Genomic DNA, 21,444 nt, shown 5'->3' on the forward strand with positions numbered 1-21,444 from the left:
GTTTTTACATATGTAGTTCATTGTTAATATACTTAATGATATGTTTACTTTTAATAATATCATGTTAACTTTATATATAACCATATATATGTCATCATATAGTTTTTACAAGTTTTAACGTTCGTGAATCACCGGTCAACTTGGGTGGTCAATTGTCTATATGAAATCTATTTCAATTAATCAAGTCTTCACAAGTTTGATTGCTTAACATGTTGGAAACACTTAATCATGTAAAATAACAATTTCATTTAATATATATATAAACATGAAAAAGTTCGGGTCACTACATTACGACCCCACAATCGGTGTATAAACAACTAACAGTTCACACAACGTGGTCCTTACGACCCCACCATCGGTGTATAAAACAACCAATAGTTCACAATACTAACCACACCAACATGGCCGAAACAACCCGAGCCTAAACACATACGGAGGATGGTCGAAACAACCCTAACCTTAGTGAATTCGCAACAACCCGAAATTCACCAACCCAATCCATATTTCCCACAACAAAATGACCGCACAACCCGAGTCATCGTGAATACGCGCAAACCGATATTCACTACCTCCACCCCGTAGTATAACCGAGGATGGCCGTACAACCCGAGCCTTAGTGAATCCGAACTACCCGACATTCACTACCTCAAACTATGAGTCCAACCAATAGGGACAATCGTACTACCCGAAATATTGTGAATACGAACAACCCGATATTCACGTCCCACAACTCAACACATGAATGGTACTCACATTCCCCATCGGTACTCGAATTTCCCGATAACGTCATACCATACTGATATAACACTACACCCATGATGAAGTTGCGGACCGAATCAACGGCCATAACCCACCAATCACATACGCTCTTTTGGCCTCAAACAACGAGTAGTGCAACATCGCGCACTACTACACTATAGTGAATCCCAACGGATTACACTAACCATTCACCACAAACGAAGTATATACGCACACGCGAACATCGCTATCACAATCAAGCAAGAACCACCAATATCGCACATAGGCACAAAACAATAATTCTCTAGAAGAGAATCCGACACACACATCCCCTTAACCGAGGGATTTCACCTTGCTCGCCAAATACGCCCATTATCTCTCAACGAGATTCACCACATTACCACCTCGGTGATAATTCAAATTCGAAACCATAAGTACAATTTAACCGAAATTGTACTCTACCACAAATCGACCAAATCTAGGTCCCGTCAGAAATTTCGGACCTACTAAGAGCATCATCCGAAACCTTACACTAGAAACCTCCTCGTGTGGGACTGTAACTCCCCCACTCAGAACTACGTTCCATAACCGCCTCTTGTACAACCGTACCATGCTACCAAAGGTAGACTTTACTAACAATTGGGTTCACACGACCCATCACCACATCTTGCTCCAACCTTGAGCATGCAAAGGATTTTAACCAATCCTTAAACACTTCGAACAGAAGTCACCATAATTTGCAAAACTTTACTCTCGCAATCATCCAATTTCTATAGCTTGTCAAATTTCCACCAAGTCACTCATGTACCTAAGGGTTTCTTACCGGTACCCTAAGCACAAAGTAACCGCACTACCATCGGAGTCGAATACCACGCTAGTAGGTATGAAAGAGGCACCTAACACCGCGTCACGTAGACTCCATTACCAACATACATCGAGATCAAACACTCGATTTCTAAGGTTCCATCCGCCCAATGAACCTCATGGTTCACCATCCCCAACACAAAAGCGAACGCGCGTTTAACAACCGGACACCAAAGCCCATACCCATGGCTTGGTAGAAATATTTCCCAACACTAAGGAATGCTTGGTTGCACCAAGTCTTACGCCCTTCACCCATTAATCAAAACGTCACCGTAGGGTAATTCCATTAGGAATGTCACCCATAACAGAATATGCACAACACAAATGCTTTCAACAAACTCGTACACAATGACACATAATAAATATCCAAGGACATATTTATTAAAACAAAACGTACCTTAACGTCTCCTTGCCGCATTTGCCGCCGCCAACTCAGGACAATCCGGCTTACGATGTCCCTCTTTATGACAATAGTAACACATTACGTCATCACTTCTCGGCATTGTGCACTCCCATAACTTGTGGCCCCTAACACCACAATTGAAACATCTAGGCGCACGAGAACTCGTCGTGCCTTTCTCCACATTACCCATACTCGCACTTGCACCCTTAGTTTTCTTACTTGGAGCACCATACAAATCAACCCTTCTCTTACTTGAAGGTTCACCAATCTTTGATCGCGAATACGACTCGAAACCCCTAGCCATGTTGAATAAATCTGCAAACGTGTTCACTTGACCAACGCTAATTTTGCCCTGCAAATCATCATTCAAAGTTCGATAAAAATCTTCCATCAACATCCAGTCATTCCCAATATACTCCGGGCAAAGACGAGCCTTCGCCATAAAGGTCGTCTTGAGAATATTCAATTCCATCGATCCTTGTTGCAAATTTCGCAACTCATTACACATTTCTGATAAATCGGCTGAAGTCCAGAACTCCTCAAAGAATTCCTTCTTAAAATCGTCCCACGATAACGCCATAAACGCTTCTCCACCGACAAGATCAATTTTATCATCCAACCAATCCTTCGCCCTACCCCGCAACAAGCTAGTAGCGAGTCTTGTCATCTTCTCGGGAGGGCATTCAATAGTGCGAAAACACCCTTCGACATCCGAGATCCATGTTGTGCTTACCAAAGGATCCGGTTTCCCGTCATACATCGGGGGTTTAGTCCTCATGAAGCTCTTAAGACAACGCTCCATTTCACTACTACTCTGAAATTTGGAATACTTCCTATCCACTTCTTTTCGAAACGCACCCATTTGCTCCGCAACGGCGGCCGCAACACTAGCGTTAAACTCCTCATCATTCGTCTCGATCTCGTTTCGCGTCATCATTCTAAAGAATGCAAAAACAATTAGTCCACGAACGTATAAAACCACACGCATAACACCACCCTATCTTGCTCAACACTCGTCGTACATCACTTGTTAGACACGATTTGCACCCGTAATAAGGTTTGCAATTCCTTATTACTCACACACGCCGTATCAACTTGTTAGTACAATGACCGTCTCGCTCAATGATATAAACAACACAAGCCAATGCCCTAGTTAGTTCACCTACACGCTAAGACACTAACCAAGTTCCCATTCCGACCCGTAATCCTACAAGTCCCGCAACAAATAAGCACACACAAAAAGTCTAAGTCTAGGCGCTTATCTCAAGTCACCTAAATCGCTTAGACCATGCTCTGATACCACTTGTAACGACCCAACCCGTTATCCAACCAAAAATACGCCTTAAAAAAAAATTTGTAACACAGTTCATCTGGACGGCATCCAGTTATCTGGACTGCATCCAGTTGTGAAGACCAGGACGACGTCCAAGCCTTTTGGACGGCGTCCAAATGTACTAAAAGTTCCTGATCAGTTTGTCAAAGTTACGCGGGCGGAAAACCCGCTTCCCGATACTTTTAAATGAAAACACTTTCACAATATGTTATAATAATTAAAACTAAGAGTTTTCTACAATAAAACTGACTTTTACGACACCGGGACCACATCGGCCGTTTTACGACTTTCGTACAAAATTACGAGTTTTCGACCATATAAGTTTAACACAAAAAACGAAGACCGAGCACGGTGATTGGGGATACGCTACCCAATCCTAATCAAATCTAAAAGCATGTCTTCTAAGCAACTACGCAAGCCCACTAGTTCCCACGCTTACCCGAGCCACTGCATCCATGCAAATCTATAAAAATGTAAACAACGAGAGGGTAAGCTAACGCTTAGTGAGTGAGAATATACTACATACATATATATGCATAAAATGGACACGCCACACAATAATAATCAAATAGCACATACCGGAGTCCAATGCATAAAGGTAAGCTAATCTAGGCATACCGTACAAATGCTATACAACAAGCTAATAATCAACGATGCGCGAACACCAAACGATAAGAACAACGTCATCAAGCTACACCCGGAGGGTTAGCTAAGTAACAATTATATCAATAACGTATATATATAAAATATATAACCAATGAAACCACAACCCAAGGTTAACCACGTAACCTTAAACACCCGAAGGATGACCGTGCAACCCGACCTTGGTGAATACGTACAACCCGATACTCACTACTTTCACTTCATAGAATAACCGAGGATAGTCATGCTAACCGAGCCTTAGTGAATACATACAACCCGTTATTCACCACCTCAACAACGAATTTAACCAAAAGGACAATCGTACAACCCGAAGTATTGTGAATACGAACGACCCGATATTCATGTCCCCAAACCATAACCCACGGTCTCAAGATTACTAAAATCCATGACCTCGGGGATAATCAACCAAAATCAAATACCAGACGCACATCCGTGCCAATTGGACCTAAAACACAAGTCCGTCAAATCCACCTATATGTGAAGTGAGCTCTATAACCGAGAAACACTTCACCCGACCCGCAACCATCCTACACATACATATGCACATAGGATATTAACAATCACAATGTCGTCTTGATTAATGCAACCGAAATAATCCGCAACGCGCCAATGGAAGTACCTATTCCATTATCACAATACAAACAACACACTTAGAGTGGATTTACAAACCAACTCAAATCGACACTTAGTGCAATTTCGACCCATTGCACTTCCAAGCACCAAACCGCGTTCAAACTAACCAATAATCACTAACACAAGTGAGAATGGTCCTAATACGCCAACTAAACTCGAACACAAGTGTTAACCACTCGTCTTACCCAAAATGACACCAAACCCTAATTTTGACCCGTTTCAAAATTATTCAACCAAATACTCCCAAAAGGGTTCCAACACTTCCATAATCACTAAACCTAGTGATTAAACCCAAATCAAAGCCTAAACATGGCCAAAATGTCAACCAACCCAAAACCTGCCAAGTGACAAGAATAACTAGTCACCATAAACCCACTTCATCATCTAAAAGGGTTTCACAATTAATCAAGCTCAAACCCTAACTTGAATATCAAATCTTACAAATGAAATTCAGAGTTTGAACTTACCAATACTACCACAATGTAGCCAAGAACGAGATGAACAACTTTAGAACCCGAGCTTTGGTGAGAATCCGACTCCTTCTTCTCCAAATCAAGCTCTATCTCTCTCTCTCTCTAAACTCTTACTCTCTCTCTCTCTCTCTCTCTCTAGATATGGTTAAGAGTATTTGTGTGGGTGAAAAGTGATCCACAAATGGGATCTAGATCAGCCTTAAAGGCTCCAAACTGACACCCAAGTGATTTGACCAAAATGCCCCTTTTTAAAACAATAACACAGCTGGCCCGTCAGTTATGTTGGACGGCGTCCCAATTCTTGGACGGCGTCCCATCTATCTTTGCTGGACGACGTCCTCCATTCTGGACGGAGTCCCATTCTTCTGAAAAAGACTGAAACAGAAACAAGGTCTTACAGTAGTGGGGCGTGATGGTGGCCATTTTTGTCCGGCGCGATCACCCCATCACCTAGCGTGTTCCAGTGCATTTAGAGTTTTGATTGGTGGATGAGCAACGGTCGAATATGGGTGGCAGATATATCCGTTGATATACGGATTCAGTATAAATTAAATAATTTAAATAGTAAATTTTTAAAAACTCTATAAAACAACACACCCCATTGCATTTTTTTTTTTGGTCAGAAAACTCTTTCATTTCTCTACACTTTTAACTTTATATTTACCAATTCAAAACCATGTCTCAAAATCTCGATCAAAATGAGTCCGGTTCCGGTAACCTCTACAACTTCGGTTCACCAAATATGCCCGATTCAAGCTTTAATTCCCCGCACAATGTTCGGGGTAATCGACCGTTTGGGAATGTCCCGCAACAAAATCTTCTTCATGAATTTAATATTCCGGCATTTTTTTCTCAGTTTCTACAACAACAACAATTTCAACAACAATACCATCAACCTTTTTACCAATCATTTCAACAATCTTTTCCATCACAATTTTCTCATTTCTCACAACCGGGTATTATACCATTTCAACTTCCAAATACTCAATCATGGCAACAATCACAATCAACATTTACCCCTTTAAATACTGAAGAAAAAGTTCGTGCTGAGTCGAGCCAACCACAAGTACGAGTTCGAGGTAGTCATAAACGAAAAGGAAAAGGAGTTCCGAAAGAACCACAAATTAAAAAATTGTGGACTCCGAAAGAAGAAATTTGGTTGGCTATGTGTTGGATAGGTTGCTAGAAGATAGAGTTCGTGGTAACTCACAAAAAATTGATGCATTTAGGCAAAGAGTTCGAAATAAGTTTAAAAATAACGATTTCAGTTTTTTACGAAATGACGATCAATTAAGTGGGAAATGGCGTCATTTGGAAAAGGTGTGCAAAATGTAACCCAGGGCGTCCATCGAGGAAGACATATATAACATAGCAGTGCAATGATATCAAAACCAGACTTCGAAGCCGTGGAGTTACAAGGACGTTTGGGAATTCTTAAGGACTCGACCGAAGTGGTATACTCCACCTGCAGTTGGTGGTAGTGGTGTTGCGTAGAAAAAAATCATCACAAATTGTACTCGAAGATGAATACAAAGATGAAAACCTAACAGTTAATCTCGGGGAAGATTGCTTAAACAACATGTAGGAACTATTTGGAGACGATACGATTCAGCGTCCAATGGGAAGAGACCGATCGAAGAAGGCTGCTAGAAAATCCGTTTCGTCTGATGCGGGTACTTCATTACGAGGTACAAACTCGTCACGTGGTACGAATTCTTCGAGATTCGAAAAGTTGGCTTCAAAATGGGAAGACAAAAAGGACAAAGAGTTGGAGAAACGAAGCATTGGTATTGATGCTATAGTTGAAGAAGAACGAATGAGATCATCAATGGATTGTGTCACAAAATTATTTAAACTTGTCGTAAACAAAATTGCCGACCCGAAAGAAAGGAAAAAAGCTTTGAAGTTCAAGAAAAAGATGGTCGAGCGATACAAAGAGTATATCAAAGTTTCAAGCGACGACGATGATGGGTAATTGTTATCTTTTTTAATTAACGTACGTTTTATTTTCTAGGAAATTAATAAATTAATTGTATTAGGATTTTTTAATTATCGTAATTTTTATTTTTTAGGACTTCTATAAATTGTAATCGTTTGATTTTAATTAATGTAAGTGTGTATTTATAAATTTTAATTACTTATATATGTAATTAATGCAAACAAAGATGAAAAAACAAATAAAAATGTGGGACCAATCTAACCCATCACACAACCATCACGTCTACCACTACAAACTTCATCACGCCATCACCTCATCACATTTGCCAACTCAGCACTATACCCCACAAAATGTAACATCCCGCCTTTTTCCGTTTACTTTTCCGTTTAGCTATTTAAATTCCATTATATGTTTATGACATCCCCCGTTAATACGCGTTTTAAAATATCTCGTTTAGGTAATTCACGCACCCGAAGGAAACTAGAGGGACCATTGTTGCCAAGAGAGCAAAGAGGTGACTAGGTCAACTAGTCAACCCTTCACTCTCATCCATTCATTTATTCCCTTTCTTTTTCCATTTTTCTTCACTACTTTCTTATTTTCTCTCAAAACACCATTTCAAAGAATCATCATCTAAATCCAAGCTAGCGGGTGGCTTGCAAAACAAATTACATATTTGGAATCCTTGCAACTTCCTCTTCGATTCCATACCGATTTCATTGCATTTGGGTAACTTTCTAAAATCACTAGATTTTGTGTTCTTAATGTTTTTAAGTTATAAAGTTGTTAATTAGTGTCTATGGCTCAAGTCTAGCATGAATATATGATGTATATGTTCGATTTCGTTATTTGAAGTAACTAGCTTGAATATGAACTTTGGTGTGTTTGATTTGGTGATTTGGTTGCTTGAATGTTGTTAAATGTTATAAATGCATGTATTAAATGTGTTCCTAACATCACTAGCTTCAATTTGATGTGTAGGTTGTTTTAGAAAACTTCATAAACATGATTAGTGATTTTGGTGAATTTGGGTTAGGGTTTGATAAGCTTGGAATGGATATTTGATGCATTAAATGCCATGAATTGTGGTTAGTGTAGCGACCCCGACAAATCGTCAAGTGACGGCGTCGTCTACGTACGGTCCCATTACATGGTTATAAGTATTTATAACAAAGTTTGACCGAAAATATGTCGCATACATTTCATAAAGGATGTTTCAATGTTTACAAAAGTAATTCCCAAGACAAGTACATAACAAAAGTTATTGTTCATATGAAACACGTGCGACACAGTTTAAAATAGCCAAAAAGACGCTCCACGTATGCAAGTATACTCGACATCCAATGCAAGTATCAAAAGTATGTGCGGAAGCATGTATCACCTAAGTTCAAGGACCTGAGAAAAACATAGAGAATCTGTCAACGAAAACGTTGGTGAAATCATAGGTTTAAATAAGTAAATGAGTAAAAGCAAGCTGAACCACAAGAGTTGCAATATTGATAAAGTCATAGTACATTCTAAAAGTTAATATTCACGAGCACCCAATTATCAAAGCTTAACATTCCGTCCGTTGAATACCCCATAAATTAGTGCTAGAACAACACTGTTTCCCGAAAATATATTTCATCCGTAGACGGTAGCGAACCGTCAAAGATGAGGGTTGTCAACCCATATGGCCATATAACATAAGTTCTCGCTTACACCATCTGATGTAACTAATGATAATCGGATTGAGGATTTTCGTTCTAAACTCGTATGTAGAATGTTTGTTTTCCCGTTCTTGTGTTCACTTAGTTCAAAAGAAACGTTTATGTTTTCTCATCCCAAAAGTAAGTTTAAAAGAGTAAAAGTGGGACTATGATCTCACCTTGAGTGCACGTATGAAAAGTACTTCACAAAATAACGTGTGTGAAGGATAGTGCTAGTCTTGACCTAAACAAATAGGTCGTATCAATAACGGTAAACACGATAGGTCAAAGATGTTCAATTAGTCCTATGGCTCGTTACGACTCGATTATTTAGCATGTGAAATCAAATTGTCAAGTTTCATGCAAGATACAAGTATATAAACAAGTTAGGAAGGTTGCATAATCATTTGGTTAAGTTTGACAAAAAGTCAAACCTTGGTCGGTCAAAGTCAACGAAAAAGTCAACACGTTCGGGTCGTGTCCCGAACTATTTTTCTGAGGTTTTTAATCATGTATGAGCATGTTAGGACAAGTTACATGTGAATCGGAGGTGCGTAGCATAGCAAACATTATTCAAAAATTGACCAAGTTGGACAGACCAAAATGGCGCGCCGCGCGGGTATATGGCGCGCCGCGCCATTACCTGTGCAGAGAATTCTGGCAGTTTTTAAGTTTTATGCACGAACCTAACTTCAAACAATCACCATTTATGATCCGCAAACAATCAAGACAAGTATCTTATACCGTTGGGAAGGTAATTTGACGAGGAAAACAACTAAACACATTTCATCAATCAATCTACCTATTACAACAACCAAAACCGCATCTAATGCTTAACATTAACCGCATACAAGTTCATAAATGCAATTCAATGATTCGGGCAACCAATTTACATGAATGATATGCCGTTTCGAAGGTAATCAAGCATACAATCCAACTAAACACTTACCAATAATAATCCATGGCATTCAATGCATCAAAAGTCCATTTCAAGTTCATCAAACCCTAACCCAAATTCATCAAAATCAATAATCAAGTTCTTGAAGTTTTCTAAGGCAACCTACACATCAAATTGAAGCTAGTGATGCTAGTAACACAATTAAAACATCAACTTTTAACATCTAACAACATATGATCATCCAAAATTCAAGAACAACACACCAAAATTCAAGTTCATGCTAGTTACACTAAAACAACGAGATCGAGCATATAAATCATATATTCATGTTAGACTTGAGCCATAGACACTAATTAACACTTTTATAAGTTAAAAACATCAAGAACACAAAATCTAGTGATTTTAGAAAGTTACCCAAATGAGATGAAGTTGGTACCAAAATGAAGAGGATGAAGAGAGGATCACAAATATGTAGTTTATTTTGTTGTAAGCCTCCTAGATCGAATTTAGATGATGATTGAATGAATTTGGTAAATGGGTGTGTGTTCTTGCTAGAGAGAAAGAGAGAGAGATGGAGATGATAATGAATGGGTGAAAGGGGTTTGACCCTTTGACCTAGTCAAGGGTTTGATCCCTTGTCAAGTTTAGTCCCTCAACTTTCGTTCGGGTGCGGGAATTACCTAAACGAGATAATTTAAAACGCGTATCAACGGGAGATGTTATAAACATATAACGGACTTTATATTAGTATAACGGAAAAGTAAATGGAAAAAGGCGGGATGTTACATTACCTACTCCTTAAAAGAAATTTCGTCCCGAAATTTAAGTAGGCGTAGTAGTCGTTGTTTCTTCCTCGAGATCTTGCGTTTCCGAATTCACGAATAGATGAGGATACTTCCTTTGCATTTGATCTTGTCTTTCCCAAGTAAACTCGGGTCCTCTTTTGGCATTCCAACGAACCTTGACAATCGGGATTCGGCTTTGTTTCAATGTCTTGACGGAGGTGTCCACAATTTCAACCGGTTCCTCCACAAAATGAAGTTTGTCATCAATAGTAAGTTCTTCGAGAGGGATGACGATATCGGGTTCGGCAAGACACTTTTTCAAGTTAGATACATGGAAGGTAGGATGAACGGAGTTCAATTGAGGCGGAAGATCTAAACGATAAGCAACGGTTCCAATACGCTCCAAGATTTCGAAAGGACCAATATACCGCGGATTTAGCTTCCCGCGTTTCCCAAAACGGATTACACCCTTCCAAGGTGCGACTTTTAACATTACTCGGTCACCGACTTGAAATTCAAGATCGTTGCGTCGTTTGTCGGTATAGCTCTTTTGACGACTTCGGGCCGTCCTAAGCCTATCTCGGATTTGAACAATTTTCTCGGTGGTTTCGTGAATGAGTTCGGGTCCAGTGATTTGCACGTCGCCTACCTCGGCCCAACAAAGAGGTGAACGAAATTTGCGGCCATATAGCGCTTCAAAAGGTGCGGCTCTAATACTCGCGTGATAACTATTGTTGTAAGAGAACTCGGCGAGAGGTAAGTGCTTGTCCCAAGCTTTTCCGAAATCAACCACGCAAGCTCGTAACATGTCCTCTATGGTTTGAATTGTACGTTCGCTTTGTCCATCGGTTTGAGGATGATATGCGATGCTCATGTCCAAACGCGTTCCCAACGCTTCTTGTAACGTACGCCAAAATCTAGAAACGAAACGGCCATCTCGGTCGGAGATAATCGATAACGGTACTCCGTGTCGGGCTACAATCTCTTTAATGTAAAGTCGTGCAAGTTTCTCCATTTTGTCGGTTTCTTTCATGGTGAGAAAGTGTGCGGATTTGGTGAGACGGTCAACAATGACCCAAATTGTATCATAACCGCCCGACGTTTTCGGTAGTTTGGTGATAAAATCCATCGTGATCCTTTCCCACTTCCATTGCGGGATCTCGGGTTGTTGAAGTAACCCGGACGGTCTTTGGTGTTCGGCTTTGACTTTAGCGCAAGTCAAACAATTGGCGACGTATCTAGCAACCTCCTTTTTGATGTTCGGCCACCAATATTGTTCTTTAAGGTCATGGTACATCTTATTGGCGCCGGGATGAATCGAGTATCGCGATTTGTGGGCTTCGTCTAGGATGAGGTTTCGTAGATCGCCATATCTAGGCACCCAAATTTTTCCGGCGTAATATCGAAGTCCGGTCTCCTTAACTTCGAATCGGGAGACGAGAATGTTTAAAAGTTCGCGTGCGATGTTGTTGTCCTTAAGAGCTTCATCTTGGGCTACCCGAATTTGGCTATTAAGGTTGGAGTGGATGGTGATATTCAAAGCTCGGACACGAAGAGGCACCGCTCTTTCCTTTCGACTTAAGGCATCGGCCACTACATTTGCCTTCCCGGGGTGGTAACGAAGCTCGCAATTATAATCGTTCAAGGTCTCAATCCACCTTCGTTGTCTCATGTTTAGTTGCTTTTGATCGAAGATATGTTGGAGACTTTTGTGATCGGTAAAGATAGTACTCTTGGTACCAAGAAGATGATGTCTCCATAACTTAAGTGCAAAGATGACGGCACCGAGTTCAAGATCATGTGTCGTGTAGTTTCGTTCGTGGACTTTGAGTTGTCGAGAGGCATAAGCAATGACTTTCTTTCGTTGCATTAATACGCATCCATAACCGTTTTTCGAGGCATCACAATATACAACAAAATCATCATTGCCTTCGGGAAGTGACAAGATAGGAGCGGTGGTTAGCTTAGTTTTCAAGATTTGAAAAGCGGTTTCTTGTTCGGAGGTCCAAACGAATTTTCGTTCCTTGTGAGTTAACGCGGTTAAAGGACGAGCGATTAGGGAGAAATCCTTGATGAATTTACGATAGTATCCGGCGAGACCCAAGAATTGACGAATTTGAGTAGGAGTAGTAGGAGTCTCCCATTTACTAATGGCTTCGATTTTTGCGGGATCGACTTTAATGCCTTGATCACTTACAACATGACCAAGAAATTGAACTTCCTTTAACCAAAATTCACACTTGGAGAACTTGGCATATAGTTGCTCTTTTCTCAAGAGCTCGAGCACGAGTCGGAGATGTTCTTTGTGTTCCTCTTCGTTTTTAGAATAGATCAAAATATCATCGATGAACACGATAACGAATTTGTCGAGGTAAGGTTTGCACACGCGGTTCATGAGATCCATGAACACCGCTGGTGCGTTAGTGAGACCGAAAGGCATGACAAGGAATTCATAACTACCATAACGAGTCCGGAAAGCGGTTTTGGAGACATCTTCCCCTTTAACCCTTAGTTGATGATAACCCGAACGGAGATCGATTTTTGAGTATACACGAGAACCTTGTAGTTGATCAAAAAGGTCATCAATGCGAGGAAGAGGATATCGGTTCTTAACCGTCAATTTGTTTAGTTCACGATAATCAATGCACATTCGTAGGGATCCATCTTTCTTCTTGACGAACAAAATCGGAGCGCCCCATGGTGAATGGCTAGGTTGAATGAAACCACGGTCAAGTAACTCTTGGATTTGACTTTGTAATTCTTGCAATTCGGATGGAGCGAGTCTATATGGTGCACGCGCTACGGGTGCGGCTCCTGGAATAAGATCGATTTGAAATTCAATCGGTCGATGAGGTGGAAGACCCGGTAATTCGACGGGAAATACATCGGAAAAGTCACTAACAATTGGCACACCTTCGATGCGCTTTTCGTCGGCCTCGGCTTTCTTAACGTGAGCAAGAATCGCGAAACAACCCTTGCGAAGTAGCTTTCGAACTTTAAGGCACGAAACGAGATTGAGTCCGGTGCAATTTTTGTCGCCATAGACAATCAATGGTTCACCATTCTCGATAGCAATTCGGATTGCGTGAAGATCGCAAAGAATGTGAGATTTATTTTTGACCATCCAATTCATACCGATTATTACATCAAAACTCCCTAATTCCATGGGTATCAAGTCAATTTCAAATTCCTTACCCAAAATGTTCAAAGTACACCCCCGGTAATATGTGTCGGCACTTAAGAGTTTTCCGTCGGCTACTTCGATGGAATAAGTAGTATCTAAAGGGTGTGGTGGAGTGCAAAGGGTAGGAGCCAAAGTCTTGGACACAAAACATTTATCGGCACCCGAATCGAATAAGCATGTAACATAAGAGTTGTTGAGAAGAAACGTACCCGTGACTAGTTCATTGTCATCTCGGGCTTCCTCGGTGTTGATGTTAAAGGCTCGGCCTCGGTTGTTGGGGTTGGCTTTCTTTTTCGGGCATTCGTTCTTATAATGGCCCGTTTGGCCACATTCGTAACAAGTGACCGTTTTTGGAGGATTGGGCCCCTTTCGAGCAACGGGGGCGGCGCTTGTGCAATTGTTGGCCCTATGACCAACACCTTGGCAACGGTGACAAACTAGTTTGTTACATTCGCCGTGATGATGCTTGTGGCATTTGTTGCAAAAAGGTAAGTTTCCGACATAGCCCTTCTTGCCGTCGTTGTTGAAAGGCTTTTTGGTGAAGGTGTTGTTGTAGTAGGTTGATGGAGTGGCTTCCCATTTCCTTTTGTTGCCACCCGAATTGTCCTCGGCCTTAGGAGCCGGCACTACGATTTCGTCAACCGTTTCAATTAGTTGGCGAGCCATGTTCATAGCGGCTTGATGAGTAGTGGGTTTGGATGACATCACCCCTTGTTTGATGCTTTTTGGAAGACCGAGCATGTAGAGCTCAATCCTTTGAGATTCGGGGTTAACAAGATTAGGACACATCAAGGATAGTTCGGCGAAGCGTTGATTATAAGCTTTAAGATCGTTTCCGACCGCTTTCAAAGCTCTTAGTTCTTCCTCAAGCTTTCGGGTTTCTTCGCGCGGAAAATATTCAACAATCATCTTTTCCTTTAGATCGGCCCAAGAGAGGGCATGAGCTTCATCGGTACCCACCGATTGAACATAGGTGTTCCACCATGTTAGAGCAATTCCGGAGAAAGTGTGGGTGGAGTATTTGACCTTGTCTTGATCCCGACAACCGCTTATGCTAAAGACGGCCTCGGTTTGTTCAAACCAACGAGTAAGCACAACCGGTCCCCCGGTTCCATCATAAGTGTGAGGTTTGCACCCCATGAAAGCTTTGTAGGAGCACCCTTCGCTAGAGTTACCGGCCCCATTGTTGTTGTTGTTGTTGTGGTTGTTGTTATTGTTATTGTTGTTGGAAGAGTGACCGGCCATGGCCGCATCTACAGCGGTAGCTATCATCCGTTCGAGAGCTTGTTCGGGAGTTTCATTGCGGCGTACACGACGAGGAGCCATTGTTCCTTCAAAACAAAAGAATACCGTTGGTTAGTATTCTAAATAATACTAACCGTGATATGGGATAAAGATAGAGAGAAAATTATCCTTGACCCGCCTTAAATTCTTTATGTCATAATGTCGGTATGTTCATATGAGTCACCGTAATATAATTTCCGGGAATTATATTACCCTAATTCATATGTGCATTCGACATTACATCATATAGTCAAGGTGGCGTGTCAATTAAATTATATAACGCAAGATTTAGATAGAATAAGAGTAGACATGAGTAGAAGAGTTAGAGTATAAATGCACAATTTGTCAGGTAATTCCTATGTCAAGTCTATATGCCGGTTGTAGTCTAGACTCACCAATGTACCCTATGACTCGGGGTTGACACCAATGAACTCTAAATCCCTACAACCAAAGCTCTGATACCACTTGTAGCGACCCCGACAAATCGTCAAGTGACGGCGTCGTCTACGTACGGTCCCATTACATGGTTATAAGTATTTATAACAAAGTTTGACCGAAAATATGTCGCATACATTTCATAAAGGATGTTTCAATGTTTACAAAAGTAATTCCCAAGACAAGTACATAACAAAAGTTATTGTTCATATGAAACACGTGCGACACAGTTTAAAATAGCCAAAAAGACGCTCCACGTATGCAAGTATACTCGACATCCAATGCAAGTATCAAAAGTATGTGCGGAAGCATGTATCACCTAAGTTCAAGGACCTGAGAAAAACATAGAGAATCTGTCAACGAAAACGTTGGTGAAATCATAGGTTTAAATAAGTAAATGAGTAAAAGCAAGCTGAACCACAAGAGTTGCAATATTGATAAAGTCATAGTACATTCTAAAAGTTAATATTCACGAGCACCCAATTATCAAAGCTTAACATTTCGTCCGTTGAATACCCCATAAATTAGTGCTAGAACAACACTGTTTCCCGAAAATATATTTCATCCGTAGACGGTAGCGAACCGTCAAAGATGAGGGTTGTCAACCCATATGGCCATATAACATAAGTTCTCGCTTACACCATCTGATGTAACTAATGATAATCGGATTGAGGATTTTCGTTCTAAACTCGTATGTAGAATGTTTGTTTTCCCGTTCTTGTGTTCACTTAGTTCAAAAGAAACGTTTATGTTTTCTCATCCCAAAAGTAAGTTTAAAAGAGTAAAAGTGGGACTATGATCTCACCTTGAGTGCACGTACGAAAAGTACTTCACAAAATAACGTGTGTGAAGGATAGTGCTAGTCTTGACCTAAACAAATAGGTCGTATCAATAACGGTAAACACGATAGGTCAAAGATGTTCAATTAGTCCTATGGCTCGTTACGACTCGATTATTTAGCATGTGAAATCAAATTGTCAAGTTTCATGCAAGATACAAGTATATAAACAAGTTAGGAAGGTTGCATAATCATTTGGTTAAGTTTGACAAAAAGTCAAACCTTGGTCGGTCAAAGTCAACGAAAAAGTCAACACGTTCGGGTCGTGTCCCGAACTATTTTTCTGAGGTTTTTAATCATGTATGAGCATGTTAGGACAAGTTACATGTGAATCGGAGGTGCGTAGCATAGCAAACATTATTCAAAAATTGACCAAGTTGGACAGACCAAAATGGCGCGCCGCGCGGGTATATGGCGCGCCGCGCCATTACCTGTGCAGAGAATTCTGGCAGTTTTTAAGTTTTATGCACGAACCTAACTTCAAACAATCACCATTTATGATCCGCAAACAATCAAGACAAGTATCTTATACCGTTGGGAAGGTAATTTGACGAGGAAAACAACTAAACACATTTCATCAATCAATCTACCTATTACAACAACCAAAACCGCATCTAATGCTTAACATTAACCGCATACAAGTTCATAAATGCAATTCAATGATTCGGGCAACCAATTTACATGAATGATATGCCGTTTCGAAGGTAATCAAGCATACAATCCAACTAAACACTTACCAATAATAATCCATGGCATTCAATGCATCAAAAGTCCATTTCAAGTTCATCAAACCCTAACCCAAATTCATCAAAATCAATAATCAAGTTCTTGAAGTTTTCTAAGGCAACCTACACATCAAATTGAAGCTAGTGATGCTAGTAACACAATTAAAACATCAACTTTTAACATCTAACAACATATGATCATCCAAAATTCAAGAACAACACACCAAAATTCAAGTTCATGCTAGTTACACTAAAACAACGAGATCGAGCATATAAATCATATATTCATGTTAGACTTGAGCCATAGACACTAATTAACACTTTTATAAGTTAAAAACATCAAGAACACAAAATCTAGTGATTTTAGAAAGTTACCCAAATGAGATGAAGTTGGTACCAAAATGAAGAGGATGAAGAGAGGATCACAAATATGTAGTTTATTTTGTTGTAAGCCTCCTAGATCGAATTTAGATGATGATTGAATGAATTTGGTAAATGGGTGTGTGTTCTTGCTAGAGAGAAAGAGAGAGAGATGGAGATGATAATGAATGGGTGAAAGGGGTTTGACCCTTTGACCTAGTCAAGGGTTTGATCCCTTGTCAAGTTTAGTCCCTCAACTTTCGTTCGGGTGCGGGAATTACCTAAACGAGATAATTTAAAACGCGTATCAACGGGAGATGTTATAAACATATAACGGACTTTATATTAGTATAACGGAAAAGTAAATGGAAAAAGGCGGGATGTTACAGTTAGTAGGTAGTTAGTTGTATTGTATGCTTGATCATCTACAAAACGGCGTGTTGTATGTATGCATTAAATGCCCGAATCATAAATGTGCACTTATCAAATTTGAGAATTAAATGTGTGCATTAATTGATCAATTGATTTGAAAAGTCGGTTTTTGCAAATAATGTTTTTGGTTGGTGAAATGTGCTTAGTTGTGTTCTTTGTCAAATTACCTTTCTAACGATATAAGATACGAGTTCTAAGTATTAGCAGTTTGCGAGTTATGCTTGAAAGTGTTTTGAATTGAGACTTAGACATTTGAGACTGACCAGGTACCAGCTCCCGTGTATTGTCGCGGCGCGGCAATCCTGGGTCGCGGCTCGGCCTAAGCCGTGTTCAGGTTCTGACCTACATGTCAATTATATGAAAAATGTTTGGCACCCTATGGACCTTCGATTCACATGAGACTTGTTCTAGCATGTTTATATATGAATAAAAAGCTCAGAAAAATAGTTCAGGACCCGACCCGAATGTGTTGACTTTTTCGTTTGACTTTGACCGACCAAAGTTTGACTTTTTGTCAAACTTAACCAAATGATTATGCAACCTTCCTAACTTGTTTCTATACTTGTATCTTGCATGAAACTTGACAATTTGATTCACATGCTACATAATCGAGTCGTAACGAGCCATAGGACTAATTGAACATCTTTGACCAATCGTGACTATCGATATTGATACAACCTATTTGTTTAGGTCAAGACTAGCATTGTTCTTTGCATGCGTTACTTGTCGAAGTACTTATTTACTCTTTCGCTCAAGGTGAGATCATAGTCCCACTTTTACTCTTTTGAACTTATATTTGGGATGAGAAAACATAAACGTTTCTTTTAACTAAGTGAACACAAGTACAGGAAAACAAACATTCTACATACGAGTTTAGAACAAAAATCCTCAATTCGATTATCATTAGTTACACTTGCAGGGTGTAAGTGTAGGCGTGAACTTATGTTGTATGGCCATATGGGTTTGACAAACCCTCATCTTGGACGGTTCGTAACCGTCTACGGATGAAATATATTTTCAAGAAACAGTGTTGTTCTAGCACTATTAATGGGGTTCAAAGGACGGAACGTTAAGCCTTGATAATTGGGTGCTCGTGAATATTAACTTTTAGAATGTATTACTATTTATCAATGATGCAAATCTTGTGGTTCGACTTACTTTCACTCACTTACTTATTTAAACCTATGATTTCACCAACGTTTTCGTTGACAGATTTCTATGTTTTTCTCAAGTCCTTGAACATTAGGTGATACATACTTCCACTCATTCTTTTGATACTTGCTTTGGATGTCGAGTATACTTGCATATGTGGAGCGTCTTTTGACTACTTTAAACTGTGTCGCACATGTTTCATTTGTACTTTAAACATCGTTATGTAATAGTTATGGAAACTACTTTTGTAAACTTTGAAACATCCACACTTATGAAATGAATGCGACATATTTTCGGTCAAACTTTGTCTTAAAGACTTATGACCATGTAATGGGACCCACGTAGACGGCGCCGTTAAACATGATTTGGTCGGGTCGCTACAGATGGTATCAGAGCATTGGTTGTAGGGATTTACAGTTCATTGGTGTCAACCCCGAGTCATAGGGTACATTGGTGAGTCTAGACTACAACCGGCATATAGACTTGAAGTAGGAATTACTCGACTACTTGTGCATTATACTCGAACTCTTCTATCATATCTAATTCTTATTCGATCTTAATCTCACGTTACTTGATTTAATTGACGCGCCACCTTGACTATATGAAGTAATGTCGAATGCACATATGAATTAGGGTAATATAATTTCCGGAATTATATTATGGTGACTCATATGAACGTTCCGACATTATGACATAAAGAATTTAAGGCGAGTCAAGGAAAAATTTTCTCTCTATCTTTATTCCATATCACGGTTAGTATTATTTAGAATACTAACCAACGGTATTCTTTTGTTTTGAAGGAACAATGCCTCCTCGTCGCGTGCCACGCCATGAGACTCCCGAACAAGCACTACAACGAATGGTACACCGTAGAGGCGGCCATGGCCGGTCACTCCTCCAACAACAACAATAACAACAACCACAACAATAACAACTAAGGAGCCGGTAACTCTAGTGAAGGGTGCTCCTACAAGGCTTTTATGGGGTGCAAACCTCACACTTATGATGGAACCGGGGGACCGGTTACTCTTACTCGATGGTTCGAACAAACGGAGGCCGTCTTTAGCATAAGCGGTTGTCGGGACCAAGATAAGGTCAAGTACTCCACCCACACTCTCACCGGTGTCGCTCTTACATGGTGGAACACCTATGTACAATCGGTGGGTACCGATGAAGCTCATGCCCTCTCTTGGGCCAATTTAAGGGAAAAGATGGTTGTTGAATATTTCCCTCGCGAAGAAACCCGAAAGCTCGAACAAGAGCTAAGAACTTTGAAGGCGGTCGGAAATGATCTCAAGGCCTACAATCAATGATTCGCCAAACTATCCTTGATGTGTCCCAAACTCGTGAACCCCGAATCTCAAAGGGTTGAACTCTATATGGATGGTCTTCCAAAGAGCATCAAACAAGGTGTGATGTCCTCCAAACCCGCTAATCATCAAGCCGCTTTGAACATGGCCCGCCAATTGATCGAAATAGTTGATGAAATCGTAGTGCCGGCTCCTAAGGGCGAGGACAAATTGGGTGGCAACAAAAGGAAATGGGAAGCCACTCCATCAAGCAACTACAACAACAACACCTTCACCAAAAAGCCTTTCACCAACGATGGCAAGAAAGGTTATGCCGGAACTCAACCTTTTTGCAACAAATGTCACAAGCACCACTCGGGTGAATGCGGCAAGCTAATTTGTCACCGGTGCTAAGGAGTTGGTCATAGAGCCAACAATTGCACAAGTGCCGCCCCCGTCGCTCGAAAAGGGCCTAATCCTCCAAAGACGGTCACTTGTTACGAATGTGGCCAAACGGGCCATTATAGGAACGAATGCCCGAAGAAGAAGGCCAACCCCAACACACGCGACTGAGCCTTCAACATTAACACCGAAGAAGCCCGGGATGACAATGAACTAGTCACAGGTACGTTTCTTCTCAACAACACTTATGTTACTTGTTTATTCGATTCGGGTGCCAATGAGAGTTTTGTACCCAAGACTTTGACTCCTTCTTTTAGCACTCCACCACTTCCACTAGATATCACTTATACCATTGAAGTGGCCAACGAAAAACTATTGAGTGCCGACACATATTACCGGGGGTGTACGTTAAACATTTTGGGTAATGCGTTTGAAATTGACTTGATATCCATGGAACTAGGAAGCTTCGATGTAATAATCGGTATGAATTGGCTAGCCAAAATGAAATCTCACATCCTTTGTGATCTCAACGCATTCTGAATTCCTATCGAGAATGGTGAACCCTTGATTGTCTATGGCGATAAGAGTTGCACCGGACTCAACCTCGTTTCATGTATTAAAGTTAGAAAACTACTTCGTAAGGGTTGTTTTGCGATCCTTGCTCACGTTAAGAAAGTCGAGTCCGATGAGAAGCACATCGATGATGTGCCAATTGTTAGTGACTATTCTGATGTATTTCACGACGAATTGCCGGATCTTCCACCACATCGACCGGTTGAATTCTAAATTGATCTTATTCCGGGAGCCGCACCCGTAGCACGTGCACCATATAGACTCGCTCTATCCGAAATGCAAGAATTGCAAAGTCAAATCCAAGAACTACTTGATCGTGGTTTTATCCAACCTAGCCATTCACCTTGGGGCGC

The sequence above is a fragment of the Rutidosis leptorrhynchoides genome, chromosome 1 (genome assembly GCF_046630445.1).
Source record: "Rutidosis leptorrhynchoides isolate AG116_Rl617_1_P2 chromosome 1, CSIRO_AGI_Rlap_v1, whole genome shotgun sequence".
NCBI lineage: Eukaryota > Viridiplantae > Streptophyta > Magnoliopsida > Asterales > Asteraceae > Rutidosis > Rutidosis leptorrhynchoides.